The 16494-nt window shown below is 32.5% G+C and overlaps 1 long non-coding RNA gene across 1 annotated transcript in view; it reads left to right on the top strand.

Moving 5' to 3' along the window:
• The first annotated feature begins 230 nt into the window (after positions 1 to 230).
• Positions 231 to 16494, top strand: part of LOC138314873 (uncharacterized) — a 42334-nt gene continuing 26070 nt past the window's right edge. Inside the window, exons 1-3 of the long non-coding RNA XR_011207432.1 lie at positions 231 to 371; positions 1120 to 1278; positions 1709 to 1788. This is a non-coding gene — a long non-coding RNA (uncharacterized lncRNA). The remainder of the gene's footprint in view (positions 372 to 1119; positions 1279 to 1708; positions 1789 to 16494) is intronic.

The raw sequence follows: 16494 nt of genomic DNA, 5'->3' as shown, positions 1-16494 counted from the left end.
ACTAAAGCCACAATGATAGCGTCACCATGTTCGGGATATTGACACTGGTGTTGGATTTCACAATTCTTTCTTGACCCTGAGTCAGAAAGTAGAATCGACATCCCCTATACCGATAACGCCTGTGCGTGCATTAATTAGGTTACATGCAAATAGATGTAAACGCGTGAACCTTATCAGGTTAATGCTTTAGTCATGCTCCCGAATCTAGATATCTACTCTAGAGGACACTAGTCGGGGCTTGCTTCCTATCAAATACCAGATCACTTTTAATTAACGACACATCGGTAGACCTTCCTTCTGTTTCAATATCTAATTACCATACCAAACCGCACAGATCTATGTGCTCTCGTCAAAAGGAGTTTTGTGTATAAGTAGGTATGGTTTCTATATGTACGGAATTATTTTTGGTCTTTATGAAAATAAAACTGTAAAATATCGTTAAACAAATGTTATGATGATTTTAAAGAAACACTTTCATGACATTTATTTCTTGGCCTTTGGAACATTTTACAGCATCGAATTAAATTCTACTCATTATATCACAACAATATATGTATAAAATATAAAATATCTATATAATTTTTTACTTATTATGAAAATATGAGTTGTGAGTGTATATTTAAAGGTTGATTTCTTCTTAAAGGTGATTTCTTCTTGATTATCAGATCGGAGGGTTTAAAATTATCTTTATATACATTACTGGAAATATGTCTTAACGGTTAGAGTGAAATAAGCCTATATGTGTAGGATTATAGCTAATATGTTATAGCTGCTAGATTATAAAATCAAAGTTCCAAGATGTGAGTAATTAATTTTACTTATAGCGGTGATTTATGTGGATACTAGTTACATTACATAGTTACAATTGCTAGTGCACCAAAAAGCCACATCCATCACAATAGGAGAAACAAGATTGTTAGGAGAAAGGAAATACGATATTCTGTATATTAAACACGACTAAAAATATTGTCATATGCTGGTATCATTAGAATAAATTTGGAAACACAGCCGTCATAATCTGTATTGATATGTTAAAAAAAAATATGTTTTATTTACAAATTTTGTTGTTATTGATAAGTTAAATTTAACAAATATGACGGAGTTTTTTTTTAATTTCAGGATAACGTCTTATATTATTTTCAACACATGAGAGTTTATGTTGCTTAATCTACTCGGTACGAATTGCTGAAGTACCGATCAGACATGGATGACCTAGCCAGGAGATACTTTATGATAACTTATACGCCTTGTATACCAAGGTCGTTCCTCCTTTATAATGTAAGTAAGCTCGGGTAGCATGGCAGGTAGGTTTGACTTTGACATGACCTTGTAGACGTACCATAGTGGCTGTAAATATGGCCGTGGTATGAACTGCGCAGATGTACTAAGTGTTTGTTATAGTACAGACTAGTGCATTAAGCACATTTTTCTTTTCAAAATATAAGAATATATCTATTGCAATTTTTTGTATATTACCCGTGGGTTATACGACTTTTCACATCAGAAGGGGTATACGTAGCTTAACGTAAGGCATAACTATAAGTTAATTCAAATTAACAGAAAACAGCAGATGATGACTGAAGTACCATTTCGTATGTCAAAGTATTTTAATCAGCAAATTTTTATACATTTGAATTCCATTTCCAAAAAAAACAAAAACAAATTGCAATTGCGAACTTTACACATGTTTAAATATTGCCCTTTCCAGGTTTATATCGACGTGTAAACCACGGAATTTTTGCTGTTCCGCGGGCAATACTCAGAAGCTGGTAATACGTAGGGAGAAAGGTACAGTATTTAACGAAGAGATATTGATATAAAGTGATATTTCCCATTATTATAATGTAATGTGGATTTTAATCGATAAATTAAGAATCCTTATTCATCATTAAATGATTTTCTCAGATGGTTTTTTTGTAGATTATTTCATTTTCTAAATAGCGTTATTTTACAAACACAACCTACGACATGGATCTATGTCTTATGTTTTAAATTGTATATGTTTATTTAGATATTCAATATGTAAACAAACTTGCTTGTGTAATTATGTTTACTTATGTCTATCTATGTATGCGTTGATATTTACTTTTATTATTGACAAGGCTCTTTCGGCCACTCCGGAGCAAAATTCATCAACGCACATCAAGCCTATTATGCCCAGTAAAACTTTCCGATATAGTCCCATATTTTGACCTTATTATGACTATGAATATTGAACCTATGTAGATACGATGTACGACAAGTATATAGGTTATGTCCAAGCATATACATATTGTAGATAGATAGATATGTAATGTGTCCAGAATCACTTAAACCCATCCCATTAATTATTAGCTATTGCTAGTCATGTTTCAACTGACTTCTCTCAGTTCACTTATCTACCATATACTTCCAAACCAGGTCGAGACTTCGCGAAGAGAAGCACTGATCCAGCATGTTTAAATGATAAATTGACGTTGCATGTTTCAACACAAATGAAAACAATGTATGTCCATTCATAAATTACACTTGATAACACTGAATGAGAAAGGCAATAGTTTCTAGCCGGCAGTTAGTTACAATGTACATGATTGTAAATGTAATACACGCTTTGTGCTTGACAATTCAAACGTTTTGTGTCATTCTGTTGCCTCTTCGTAAATATTGCTATGCATTTAGCACTGAAATACCTTTCAAGAAATCCGCATTAACATAAAATCAAAACGATAAATTTGCATTAAATCATTAAATGGTAAGGAAACAATCATAATAATTATTATCTGTACATTTGACTCTAAAATCCTTGAGAATATTACAGTTGTATCTTTATCTCCTTTTTAATATCGCCGTAATTTCTGACTCGTATTTACAATTTTTCGCAATACCTAATTCCATAGAAATTATTACATATACTGTCTACAGATTGATTACATTGTCAGCAATATCTTTTCGATCGTTAGTTTTATTGAACTAAGCATGGGTATCTCTATACAATAGTATTAACGGTTATGCTCTCTTGGCCTATAGCAACAGCGAAAAAAAACCAACAACGGTAAAGTGTATTGCATCTAACGAAAGAACAGTTTCTATCGAAGTGAACCATTGTCCTCAGAACAAAGTTAATCAAAGATCTTTTTGCATTGACACCAAGGACGACTTGACTAAAGGACACTGACAATTTATTTATTAAAAAGGATGCATCGAACGAATTATCTACTAATGCAGTATGACCGATATAAGTATTTTGCAGACTTTACAATTACATGTAATTCCCTATAGTCAACTTGTTTCTATTTTCCATGTTATTTTCTTACTTTCTATGATAATTGTATATCTGAAGTAGAGACGTATATATAGATTATATTAAACGAGAAACGAGTAACACTAAATATCTAATTCCTTTATTGTAGTTTATTTTAATATCAACGCTAGTTCGATCCTTTAGCCAATTGTATCTAATACACGAAAACACCGATAGACATATTACAGATTCTGTCAACAGTTTAATGATTTTTAATGATGAAGTTTTTAAGTCAGACTTGTGCTGCTAGATAATGAATTAAAATATAACATTTTATCGACGTAACTAGAATATTCTCTGTTAAAAAAATCATCATATATCATTTTTAAGATAAATATTGTACTAAAAGACAAATAAGTTAAATATATCACTTCCGTTATCATCTTGCTGAGATAATGACATAGACTCAAATACGGAATTTCTGAACATGTTTCCCCTCTCGATATTTCTTTAAATGTAGTACAAACAATCACATTGACAAAGACTATGTGTTTTAACCAAATGAACAGTTAGTTAAATACACTGAATAACAAGTGTGTAGACGTTACACGATCTGATGGTGGTTAAACAAATATGTTGTATTGTCCACATAAAAGCAATATGGTACATTTAAATAAATGTCGTGATGAGGTTTGCTCTCTGTTAAGTATTTATAACACCGTTACACACTTGTCACGTGATTTAGTTGTATATTGTTGAACGTACTTTCACCATCCGAGGATATTTGTTATCTTGATATAGTCCTTGTCAAACAATATATCTTACACATAATTCTATGTCATAGCCGTACGGTGTCCAAGATACGAAACAGTACACAACGCCGATTTATGTTGAAAGTCAATAAGCAGGAGCAGAAAGTACCATTTCATAGACTTTAGTGTGATTTGGCTATGAAGGCAACACATCCTAAATATTTCGGGGTGGGAACCGTCGTCGATAGAGCGATGACTCGTAGGTTTCCGACGATAGGTGGGGGTACGTTTGTATAGATTAAGCATGATGATAATATGAAAAATATTTCTGCATTTAGAATTTACACATATGTTTGCAAACAATTTTTATAACCATGTGAAATTCAAAAGTTAGCAACATTAAAACATGGTTAAATGTACGATTATATTGATTTTTCAAGGATTTTTTCTTCTTCGCAACGTCGATGTCTCTTTTATGTGGTCACGATTTATGCGCTATTCTCGGTTTCCCCCATAAAGACATAAACAATATATAGAAAAGATCAAACAGAAAGTTAGATCAAATAAAGAAAAAATATAATTATATCAACAAGAATGAAATATTTCAAATTCAGTTGCCTTTTACGATCATGCAATGGGACGGGAGAGCAGGTAGAATATTAACTTCCTACCTATATTTACAATATGGCAGAAAAAGTGAAAATGGTCACTCTGAATTTTCATACTATGTCGGTTTTGTTATCATATCTAGACTATTTCTAATTTTTCGCCATTTTCTTTTTCGTCTTATAAATCAAATAACTGCATTATATATGAAAACTAAATGAAATACATTACATTTCATATATCTATTTAGTACAAATGTATTCAGTTGTTCTACAAACTGACTATGATACTTTAGTGAAATTGTTGGATGGGCCTTTTTGTCTTGTTTTTCATGTCATAACTGTTGTTTGTTCTAAGAAAACATCATAATGTTGGTCAAATATAACCTACATTGTATTCTGGTGATTTAGTCAGCGTGATAAAAATTGTGTAATGGAGAAAGTTTATGTGATTCTATTCAAATATTTCACTATATACTGATATCTTCTTTTTAAAATCGATACCAGCACACGCTTCAGTATTCTGTATGTTAAATACGAATAGATATTGTCATATGCTGGTATCATTAGAATAAATTTGGAATAAATATTTTTACTTAAACTGTTTAAATAGACAATGAATCTTATGAATGTATTGTTTAAAATGGAAATTAGCATTTGAATATGCTAATAAAGCCCGATCAGATTATATCCATTGATATGTATCGATATATCCCCAGCTGGTTCGATATACACGAGAGTATGACCATTAATATTGATAAAGGAAACAGCTTGTTCGGAAGTGGTCGTGAAAAGACATATAAATTTTTTAAAGTTAGAAATTCTCATTTCGAAATAATCATCACAAACTCCATGTTACTAAAATATATATTTTCACACTACAAAATCGATCAAACCATTTTTGTGTGTACAGATCTCTCTTTTTTGATATTTATTCTATTTCCATAGTCATTTGTTCTTGTGGATATTGATATTGCATTTTTGGCTTTCCATCAAACAATGTGTATCTGCAACAGTATTTGCTCGAAAAGAAAAAGGTGAAAAGATATTAATCTGTATGATTAATTTCGACATACATTTTGCCGGAATGTTAATGTTACTACGGTAAAATCGACTTGCTTTAACATAAAAAACAAAAAGTTGTGCTTGTGTCATGAAAATGGATGCAGTTTCATATTTAGTTTCATTTGGAATATTCCTAGACTAGGAGTCTTCTACATTAATGGCGTATAAGACATTAAAACAAAAGGAAATAATGTGTTTGTAGAATAGTTATGACCTGTAGGTATTAGTTTTATAAATAATTTGATTTGTAACCATTATGTCGAACTTTGCACACAATGAAATATAAAAAATAAGTCCCGGTGACATCCTACACATACAAATAAGGAAATATTGTCAATGTACTAATCATTGGAATAATGACTTGTCCTGGAACCTACTTAATCACGCGCATAAACGAATTGTACTCTCAAAAGTTTTTAAGAACGTGTAACATTCATTTAGTTTTCAATATTGCAAGGGAGAACACTCTAGCTATCGTGTTAAAATTAACGAGACACTATAAGCATTGCTTAGTGTTGCTTACAAATCTGTCAAGTTCCCTAATAATGACGAAATTAAATTGTAATACGGATGTCTGTTTTTGTTTCAAATGTATTTTATATTCATTTTGAGAGTAATACTATCATCATCCATAATCCCATTAGGTAAGGATTAAATATATGCTGATGGTACAATAAGTAGTCCTATGTTCAAACCAAGTTTTTCTTAGAAGCGGAAATCAGGTTCTGAAAAACCACATCGAATCCTGAATATGAAAATAGTTTTTTTTCTGTATTTCCTTATAGGAACAAAACCTTTTTTATGTCTCAATTAAGTTGTGGCAAAACATCAATACATCCACGACATATATTAATTCATGTTTTTTATTCGTAATTTTAATGATATAATTTGAAAATAACTACGACAATGATATTATAAAATCTACTGTCATTATACAAGCTATCATTATTTGATTGTTAATCGAATAAAATTAATATTAAAAACACATCCTTTTTTGGATATACAATTTTATACTGTCTTGAATCACCTAAATTTAGATGCAAAAAATAATATTATAATCAGGAATTAGTCATCATTGAACATGGCGTTAAATGAAATCATTTGAAATAATAGTCAAATTATGACAACTACGTTGTTAAGTGGAAATTATATTACACAAGTGTACGTAATAGACAAGTCTGAACTAATTTACACTACAATATTAACATTTGTTATCACTGTCTGACATATGTAAATTCACCAACTGCAAATGTCATGCATTTTAAATCAACCTTTTGAGGTAAGTGAGGGCAGCAAAACTTTACAGGTGCATTGTCACATAAAATGATAATTTCCATGTTGGCTCACATTCAAATTGGTTTAATTATTAAAATTGAGTGATTTATTCTTATAATTGATCCTAATGTCAGTAAAAGCTTCAAATGCTACAATGTACTAAATATAATAACCTGACATTGCTAATGATTATGCTTAATGCGTCTAGATGTATATAACATCAATGTAATAATATTTTGCTTTCTCTATAATTTTTGTGGGGTATGACATATTTAGGATCTAATGGAATAAAATTAGCACCCATGTTTGAAAGAGATCTATATCATATTTTTTTTTATTTATTATTTGTCTGAAACTTTTAAACTGTGTTTTACAGATAGGGCTGACGGTTCTTAGTTATGCTACCGGGCCGGGACACAACTTAAACTATAAAAGTGGTAGATTCTGGTCGTATAAAGCGTTCAGCACAACGAGAGTGGGACGACTGTATTTCCCGCTTTTAGTATAATGTGACCGGGTGGGATGTGTTGTTCGGTTTCCTACGTAGCATGCTTGTGTGAGATATCACCATAAAAAGTACAAGATCAAGCATAGTTATCATTTTTAATTGAATATTTCGTATTTTCGCAGTTAAATACCAGATCAAGCATAGTTATCATTCACTAACGCGGTAATTGAATGTCCTTAAATAGCTGTTGATAGAACGTTAATCCTCATAGAACTCTTCTATTTCCTAATATTATCATACTAATCCTTAAAACATCTAGCATATGCGATTGATTATAGTTTATATTATTGAAATAAATCATTCTCTGAACTAAAGTAATTCTACGTTAAAGTAAGTCTCTTTCCAATGACAAGGTACGTGTTCGGACAGCTGATTCAATAGCTATTATCGACGTCTGGTTACATAAGTGAACTTAACGAGATCCCAATAAAACTTATTGATCACTACTGCACACGTTTATGATGGTATAGCGAAGAAAGGGAGATAAATCTATCCATTATATAATCTTTTACAGGCATCATTTGGCGTATGTACTAGCACTGTAGTTGACGTTCATATGGTAGAAACAAAGAAAGCTATGATATAGCCAACATAGTGGACAGAGCAAGGCCAGATGTGCTAGAAAATACGAAATTTCATGTATTTTCGTCAATATTCAATTGAAAAACGATGACAAATACAATATCAAAGAAATTACATTTACTCACTTTAGCATTTTAGTATTGCTCTCTATACAATACTCTTGATGTTAATATTTTCCAATGATAATTAAACTATGTAACTTTGGACATATCCTGTGTCAGACAGGATGGCATCAATGTTATGTGGAAGTCGGAGAAATGTCGTGTACCACACAAAGAACAGGTCACTGTGCCCCACTGTAAGGCAATACTTTGTGAGACGGAATGTCGTGTACCACACAAAGAACAGGTCACTGTGCCCTATACTGTAAGGCAATGCTTGATGTAACGGGATGTCTTGTAACACACAAAGAACAGGTCACTGTGCCCTATACTGTAAGGCAATGCTTGGTGAGACGGTATGTCGTGTACAACACAAAGAACAGGTCACTGTGCCCCACTGTAAGGCAACTTTGTGAGACGGCGTGTAAGAACAGTCACTGTGAGTACAATCTTTGTATGTCGTGTACCACACAAAGAACAGGTGCCCACTGTAAGCAATCTTTGAGACGGTATGTCGTGTACGAACAGTCACTGTGCCCCACTGTAAGAAATTTGTGAGACGGTATGTCGTGTACCACACAAGAACAGGTCACTTGCCCACTGTAAGGCAAGCTTGTGAACGGATGTCGTGTACCACACAAAGAACAGGTCACTGTGCCCTTTACTGTAAGGCAATTCCTTATGAGACGATATGTACCAAACCAAGAACAGGTCACTGTGCTCTATGGTATTGTTTTTCGATAAGACTGAAGAATGTTGCTAAAGTTTCATGTAAAACATTCTGTTGATATAAAGATTAAAATTGACATGCTCAGCGTATCTGGTCTGCTTCAAAAGTTGCTCAAGACGTGTTTTTATTTTGAATTCTAAGTGCAAACACACTGAAAATTCTGTTCTAATTAATTAAAGACAAAATGATTTTAATTTAATTATTCAGCATTCATTTTGCTTAGTTTAAACTAGAAATATAATAATATATCTTGTTTTCTCTTCGTATTATAACGTAGTTTTTCTTAAAATATAATTAATGCAAAAAACATTAGATGATATACCCATGATTTACCTGCAAATTTTGCTAATTAAATTACATTGTATCTCCGTTTTTACTCTCCAAAATACTTTCTTTTTTATTTAGACATCAAATTAAATGATATGTCAATATTTGCCACTAATAATTTTGAGGTGATACTTATTAAATAACATCATCAGGAAATCAGACTGCCTCCATCATTTGATGTATGGTCTATGCTAAAAAGTATGCAAATACATTTTGTATATATTACAAGTCTCTTTGCATGTCAACAAGAGCTTGAAGGTTGAGGGATGTTAAGTATATTACATGTTAAATGAGTACACGAATCAGTTTCAATTACTTTTTTGCAATCATTTTGAAAAGAGAGTTTGAATCACAATACATGTATGCGCAAGAACTTTAAATGATAAATTTAGCTGTCGTTTCATCTACAAAAATGATTTTCCAAATTTATATCAACGCAATGTTCACTTATGTCGGTTTGAGTCTGCAAGATACTACGGACCACGGCATGGCAAGTGCCGGCTCGAACTATTGTCTTTCGTGGTAAATAGAATGTACAAAGTACGACAACTCTTCCTTATCAATTGGTAATCCACTCAGAAACATCAGCTACCATTTTTGTGTTTGCTTTCATGTGGTTTCTTTTTGCTGAAATAATCAGCAAAAAGCAAATCAATCAAGAAATATTCAACACCTGTTATGGTTCGGGAAATGGATTAGGTGACATATTGTAGTATTTTTCATTGCAATTATACAAGATTTAATGACTCTTTAAATAACCTTGGCATTATTTGATAAATAATATTTTTAAATTGAGAAAATATGTATTTAATTTTCTTGTTTCCCTGACAATACACATTTATTGCTAATGTATTGGCTTAATTCCTTTATCATGCTTTTCTTAGTAATTTTCATGATTTTCTTCAGCATTAAACTGTTTTCCTATGGAATCTATGGTCTATATAGATGCCAGCGCTTTACAGACAATCTTCATAATGCGCGCTAGTTTAATATTCATATTTACATTATTTAAAGATTAACTTGAATATTTTTTATGTTATGGAGATATAACACAAAAGTCTTGAGTGTATTCTGAATAAACCGCGAAGCGGGTTATTATGAGTACACACTCAGATTTTTGTGTTATATCTCCATAACATAAAAATATATTTAGATTAATCCTTAAAATTCAATTAACTAACGATATTCAAACTTCCGAATTCTTTATGGGATTTTTTTCTTCTATGAAATCATTACGCCGTTATATCAGCCAATCGGAAGCGGTGTTACAAACGGCAACGCCATTTTTTTCCCTTTATGGGCTGATAAAGTAAAATTTCAAGCCAATAAAAATGCTTGTAACAAGCAAAATTGAATTATCAACTCATTTTGTGGGTTAATGCAATAACATTGTTAAGTTATACTAGGAAAACAGTTTATTAACAGCCATTTTGACGGTGATTAGATGACGTTACCACGTCCACATTGGTGACGTCATAATGATCACGTTTTGGGTGTCCGTTATACTCCCATGAACTTAACTTTGCCTTGATGAATTGATATAGTAGAAATGACAAGTGAATGTATTTAAGGAATATATTTTTATTTTGTCGAGGTTATGAGGGTATAATGATAATGGAGCAAGTGTTAATTATGTAACCCCTGCGAAGCCGGGTTACATAACATTTATAAAAGTCACACGGGCTCAGTACCATTATACCCTCATAACCCTCATAAAAATAATCTATTCCTTATATTTTCAGTTTATCTCGCAAATGAATATTATTTATTATCGCGACACGTGTTGTTCTATCATTATACACTGATACTGATAATACTAGAAAGCATGGTTAGTAAGTCAATGTCAGTGCAAACTGTGAATATACATATGTTAATGGATTGTCTCCTGCCAATGAAAATGTTTGTGTTATTAACAATAAAATACATGTCTACTCTCATTTCCTTTGAACATTCATTTTATATTTCGATATCATCAGAAAATGAAATCTATATTCAGTTGAAATTTGTAAAACAGTAATTTGATTTTGGTATTCAATTGCAATATAAGGTATATCGAAATAACACGCAAAAAATGTTATTTGAGTATTCCGTATGTTGATTCGTAATTTTTGGTATGTTTGCCTAGACACATTAAAGTACGAGACAAACCATAACCTATGACAAATACAATGATTATCATGTAGTCTGCATATATTTCATGCCCTTGGTTTTACTTGATTCAAAGTCACCTTCTAATGCTAAATGATATTTAAGTTATTCAGAAGTGTTTTGATCATTTGCATATATGAATATAAAACACAGCGGACTAATCTACAATATTAAATCAAGTTTGTATATTTTTCAGTCGCAAGAAGGAAACTGATCTTAAAATTATTCGACTTAAATGGTTATAGGTACAGATGCAATTGTATTAATATATATACATCTGAACTATGATGTCTAACAATTTTTGATGAATAAGCTTTAAATTGAATGCCAAGTCAATCTCTCCACCGTGTCCACAATCAATGTGGACTAATTATGCTTTTAATCTACATATTTCAAAAGGGTTACCGATTACCATCTCTTTATTTTAAAACAAGGTGTACGTACATGGAAATTATTTTATATTTTACACAATATAATGATTTTACTGGCTGTTTAGTTTGTTCGCTGACAGAAGTTTAGATGATTAACGTGTAATTAAAACACTCGATTTGCCATTTCAAGCATATCTAATACTACTTGAATATGCTAATGATACTATACTAAAATTAATACATAAAAAATAGTATATCATTTTACATGGTATCCAGTACGTTAAACTAAGCATAATATGATGTGTAGACACTGCCCTTATTTTGAAGTGATATTGTATCACTGCCCTTATTTTGAAGTGATATTGCATCATACCACGCATTTATCTCAGCTGCTCAAAGATACGGTACAACATATGTACCAAAATAAACTCCATACGTCGCTGTTTTAGAATGACGAACTAAAGAACTAGGTCTTTTGCAACATGAAATATTTCGTATTACATTATGAAGAAAAACTATGAAGTCAACTTAATAAATCACTATTTACATGAGACACTAGGCTTCAAAATTTTCGATAATAAAAAAAACACCAAAAAACAGGTGAAATAAATCTACATTAAGGATAATTGAGAAGGGTAAAACCTAAAACGTAAGACCATTACTCTTCTAAAAATCCAACTGACACTAGATTGATATGATTTTAATAACCTTAACATAAGGTATTACAAATGCATTTATATAAGCACTGGTAATATGTATTCGACTATCAAAATTGATAGGAAGACAGATTATATAATATTACATATGCGTAATTAAACGAATATCCATATTTTGACTCATTTGTCCGAAAACATTAATTATATTTTCTATGTAAGTATAATGTATTCCATTTAATTAACGACTGGTGAAAGATAATAATTTTAACTTACTTTTACTCCAAGATTGTCATGATAATTATCAGTAACAATTACTTGGGTTAATTGAAATTGATATCAAATATTTTATCAAATAATAACATATTCCTGCTTTACGATGTTTGTTTGTTTGATTAATTTAACGTCGTCTTGACAGCCAGGGTCATATAAGGATGTCCTTCCATATATACGGTGAGTGGTGTGAATGAAGTGCGCGGTACGTGGTTTGGGAGACTGCGGTATATTCGAGTTGTACCATTTTGCGGAACTCTTGCCCTTTTTATAGTGATATATCAGTGTTACATCGATAAAATAGCTTGATAAGTGTATACGGGTACTTTTATCCTGCATAAAATGTGCCGTGAATATATTTTCAAAAGATAAATTTACACTGTAGTGCTTTTATGTATATGAGAAAATGCCGAAATACCAGCTCCAGTTACATGTATGTCCCTTGAAGTTTTATGGAAAACATGTTCCGAAATACCATAAATACAAATGTTAAACACCTGATTGTTAGCTACAAAAGTGTAAATGTGGACTTCGCTACTTCATAAAATATCTAAAATCTAAAACCATCGTTGAGTAATTCGAGCTCAAAATATTAATTATGGTTTCATTTATATGACACAAAAGGATTTTGTCATTTGCATATCAATTTAATAAACTATAGAGTAATTAAAGACTTGTCCTGATGGCTGTGTTGGGTCTTATCGGTTTTTGTGTTTTAATTTGTGATGATTTCAGCATATTTTACTTGTGTTTTTATCCATTATTCTATTCTTTTGATAATATAGACTGTAAATCATTTTACTGCAATATTATTCAGAAATATGATTATGTCCAACGTTAGGACATTTATCACTTTCTCGATTACACAATAAATTAGCATTTCAACATCCGTCATACGTCGGGACATTTACAACTGGGCTGTTTAATGGCTGTTCTTTGTTTATTTATAGCTTTCTTTAAACAATAAAATTCTATTTAGGTTAGCAAAGCATTGTAAGGCGATATATTACCATTAGATCTATCTACATACAGAACACAACTCTTATTCAATTCACATCCAAGTAAACATTGTCCTAAAAATGTTGGGAACAATTTTTTTATTTTTTATTACTTCTTCCATATTGCAATGCTAATATCGATGATTGTATGTTTGTTTGATTATTTAACGTCATATTAAGAGCCAGGGTCATGTAAGGACGGCCTCCCATGTATGCAGTGTGTAGCGTGTGTGAAGTGCGAGGTGTGTGTTTTGGGAGACTGCGGTATGTTCCTGTTGTGTCATTTTGTATAGTGGAGTTATCGAATATATTTTGAGTTACATTTCCTGCCAAGACACATCAAATTATATTGGTGTCTGCTCCTGCTTAACCTGCAGTATAAAGAGAATTGTCAAATATCAATAAAATTTGACCGAAGGGTCCGGCAGGTAGCGCGTTAGAATTGTACCTGCTGCCCCTATTGGATTATTGTAATAGGTTATGTTTTCCTTGCTTACTTTCTTCTTCCTTACGCCCCCTTTACAGCTGACACTGTCTTACTTTTCTGTCCTTCAGTTTACAGCTAGCCTCTTTAAGAGTGGGTTTGTTTTATTTGTTTGATTAATTAAACGTCGTATATAATTAACAGCCATGGTTATGTAATGACGGACTCACATGTATGCAGAGCGTGTGTGAAGTGCGAGGTGCGTGTTTTGAGTGACTGCGGTATGTTCGTGTTGTGTCTTCCTGTATAGTTTAACTCTTGCCCTTTTTATATTGTTATTTCACTGAAGCATGCCGTCGAAGACACCAAGCAACATACCCCACCCGGTCACATTATACTGACAACGAGTGAACCGGCCAGGAGACAGAACCCAAAGCCTACCTCACATGGCTGAGCGCTCAACAACAGGTCAAAGTGATATCCTAAATTTAGCCGCCCTTTACGATCATGCATTAGGGGCAGCAGATACAATTGAATGTGGGTCTTTAGGTTCTGTCCCCTGACCGATACACATTTAAAGGGATTGGGGCGACTTGCAAGCTCGTTGTCAATACAATTTGACCAGATGGGATGGGTTTGTTTGGTGTGCTTCAGTAAGGTTGCACTATAAAAGTGTTCCACTTTCACAAGGAGACACAATAGAATATATCATAGCCTCTCAAAAACACGCCTGCACCTCAGACACGCGACGCACAGTATACTTAGGACACCTTATCCCGAAACCTACGGCATGCAGCCTACACATCGCATACAGAGAAGGTCGTGCTGTTTATTGGACGTTTAGTTCAACAAGCCAACCCCGCGATACTATCTACATATTGATCGTATTTGAAATATAAATCCTGGAGATCCTCTTGACCAAATCTTGCAAAAATGTAGTATTTTTTTTTTCGATTTTCGTAACAAGCATAGTAGTCTCGCGTGTTTTAGCGATATGTGTCATAATGACTTACTTACGCGCAAGGTAAATAATATTCAGTGTGAACATTTGTTGTGGAATGAGTTTTGCTGTGACATTCTCCAAATTCATATGATCACATTTTATGATGGTTTTAAAAACGATATGAATAAGTATCACAATCCTATTTTGATAATTTGTCAATGTTAAATATTGACATCCTGTCCAAAACTTCTGTCGAAATTTCAAAGAAGCAATGCTGAACGTCTACTGAGATAGGTAGTTTGCCTGTAGGCATTAACGCACGAGATGATTCTCTTGCATAGCAGGAACGATGGGTCAACAGACACAAGAAGCCAAGTTCCTCGCTATGGTATACTTGATTTCTACATCCTGCACCGTTCTATGTTCGCAGTATATCAACTGTTACGATAGATAATAACCGACATTAGAGAGTCTATGATGCCCATACAACTCGTTATCAGATATAATTAATCACCTGTGACCCACATTTGACCTGACTTCCTATAACATCAGTGTGTCACCCGTCAAGTTGATTTAACATTTGTATTTACACTTCAGTTAGTAGAGTAGATCCGTTATATAATACCAGTTGTCTCTTACCACACTTCTGCTTTAACACACTATTTACAATAATCAGAAGAAGTAACTTGTTACAATTACTCCGTCTCATAGAGCATCTGAAACCATCACATTCGGAACGACGTTCTGGTGACAATTTTGTTGCTTTATTTCAAAATGTGTATGCTTTATCTGGTCTGCTGAAAAATGTAATTTCTTCAAACGCATCAAATATGTTTCGTTTGTTTTTGGTCACCAGAATATTGGTCCTGATGCGATCATCTTATCCTGTGAATAAGGATATGATATTTAACTATATAATTATCATAATCAGAGAGTTAGTAGATGAGATGCTATGATACATGTGTATACTACCTAGCATGGGTCAGAGGTGCAGGGATAATATCGGAATTACAGTTACCTTAACCACCTCTTCATCCAAACCCATCAGTGTACTTAGAAAGACCATACTCGTTCCCAGTTGTCAGGATCAAATTAATTATTTCAGTTTTATTATACTTCAAAGTAGACTTATCACATTCGTGCACATTTGACCTTTTTTCATTCAAATTCACTTTCAAAATGACATTTCAAGCTGATGACTTTACAACCATATACGTACGGGAGTCTGTTCGATAGGAAGACACATGCAATGATTTCCTCCCCCTTCGATAGTAAGGGATCAAGTTGAATTAGTATGTAATCATATGCATTGCGTGCGTATATCAATGATGATCATTGAAATTTGTGATCAACTATTCCTTACGTCATGTTTATATATGCCTTAATAACTTCATTTATAAAAGCCTTATGCAACAGATTTCTGCATTTGACGAGAATACATTATCAATGTTTGTCTATTAGCAAAAGGATTATGAATTTTAGAGTCACTGAAAAAAGTTTTAAATCACTACTATTATTA

This window comes from Argopecten irradians, chromosome 1 (genome assembly GCF_041381155.1).
Source record: "Argopecten irradians isolate NY chromosome 1, Ai_NY, whole genome shotgun sequence".
In the NCBI taxonomy this organism is placed as follows: domain Eukaryota; kingdom Metazoa; phylum Mollusca; class Bivalvia; order Pectinida; family Pectinidae; genus Argopecten; species Argopecten irradians.
Note: the sequence above shows the minus strand (reverse complement) of the source record. Positions and strands in the feature narration are given on the sequence as shown.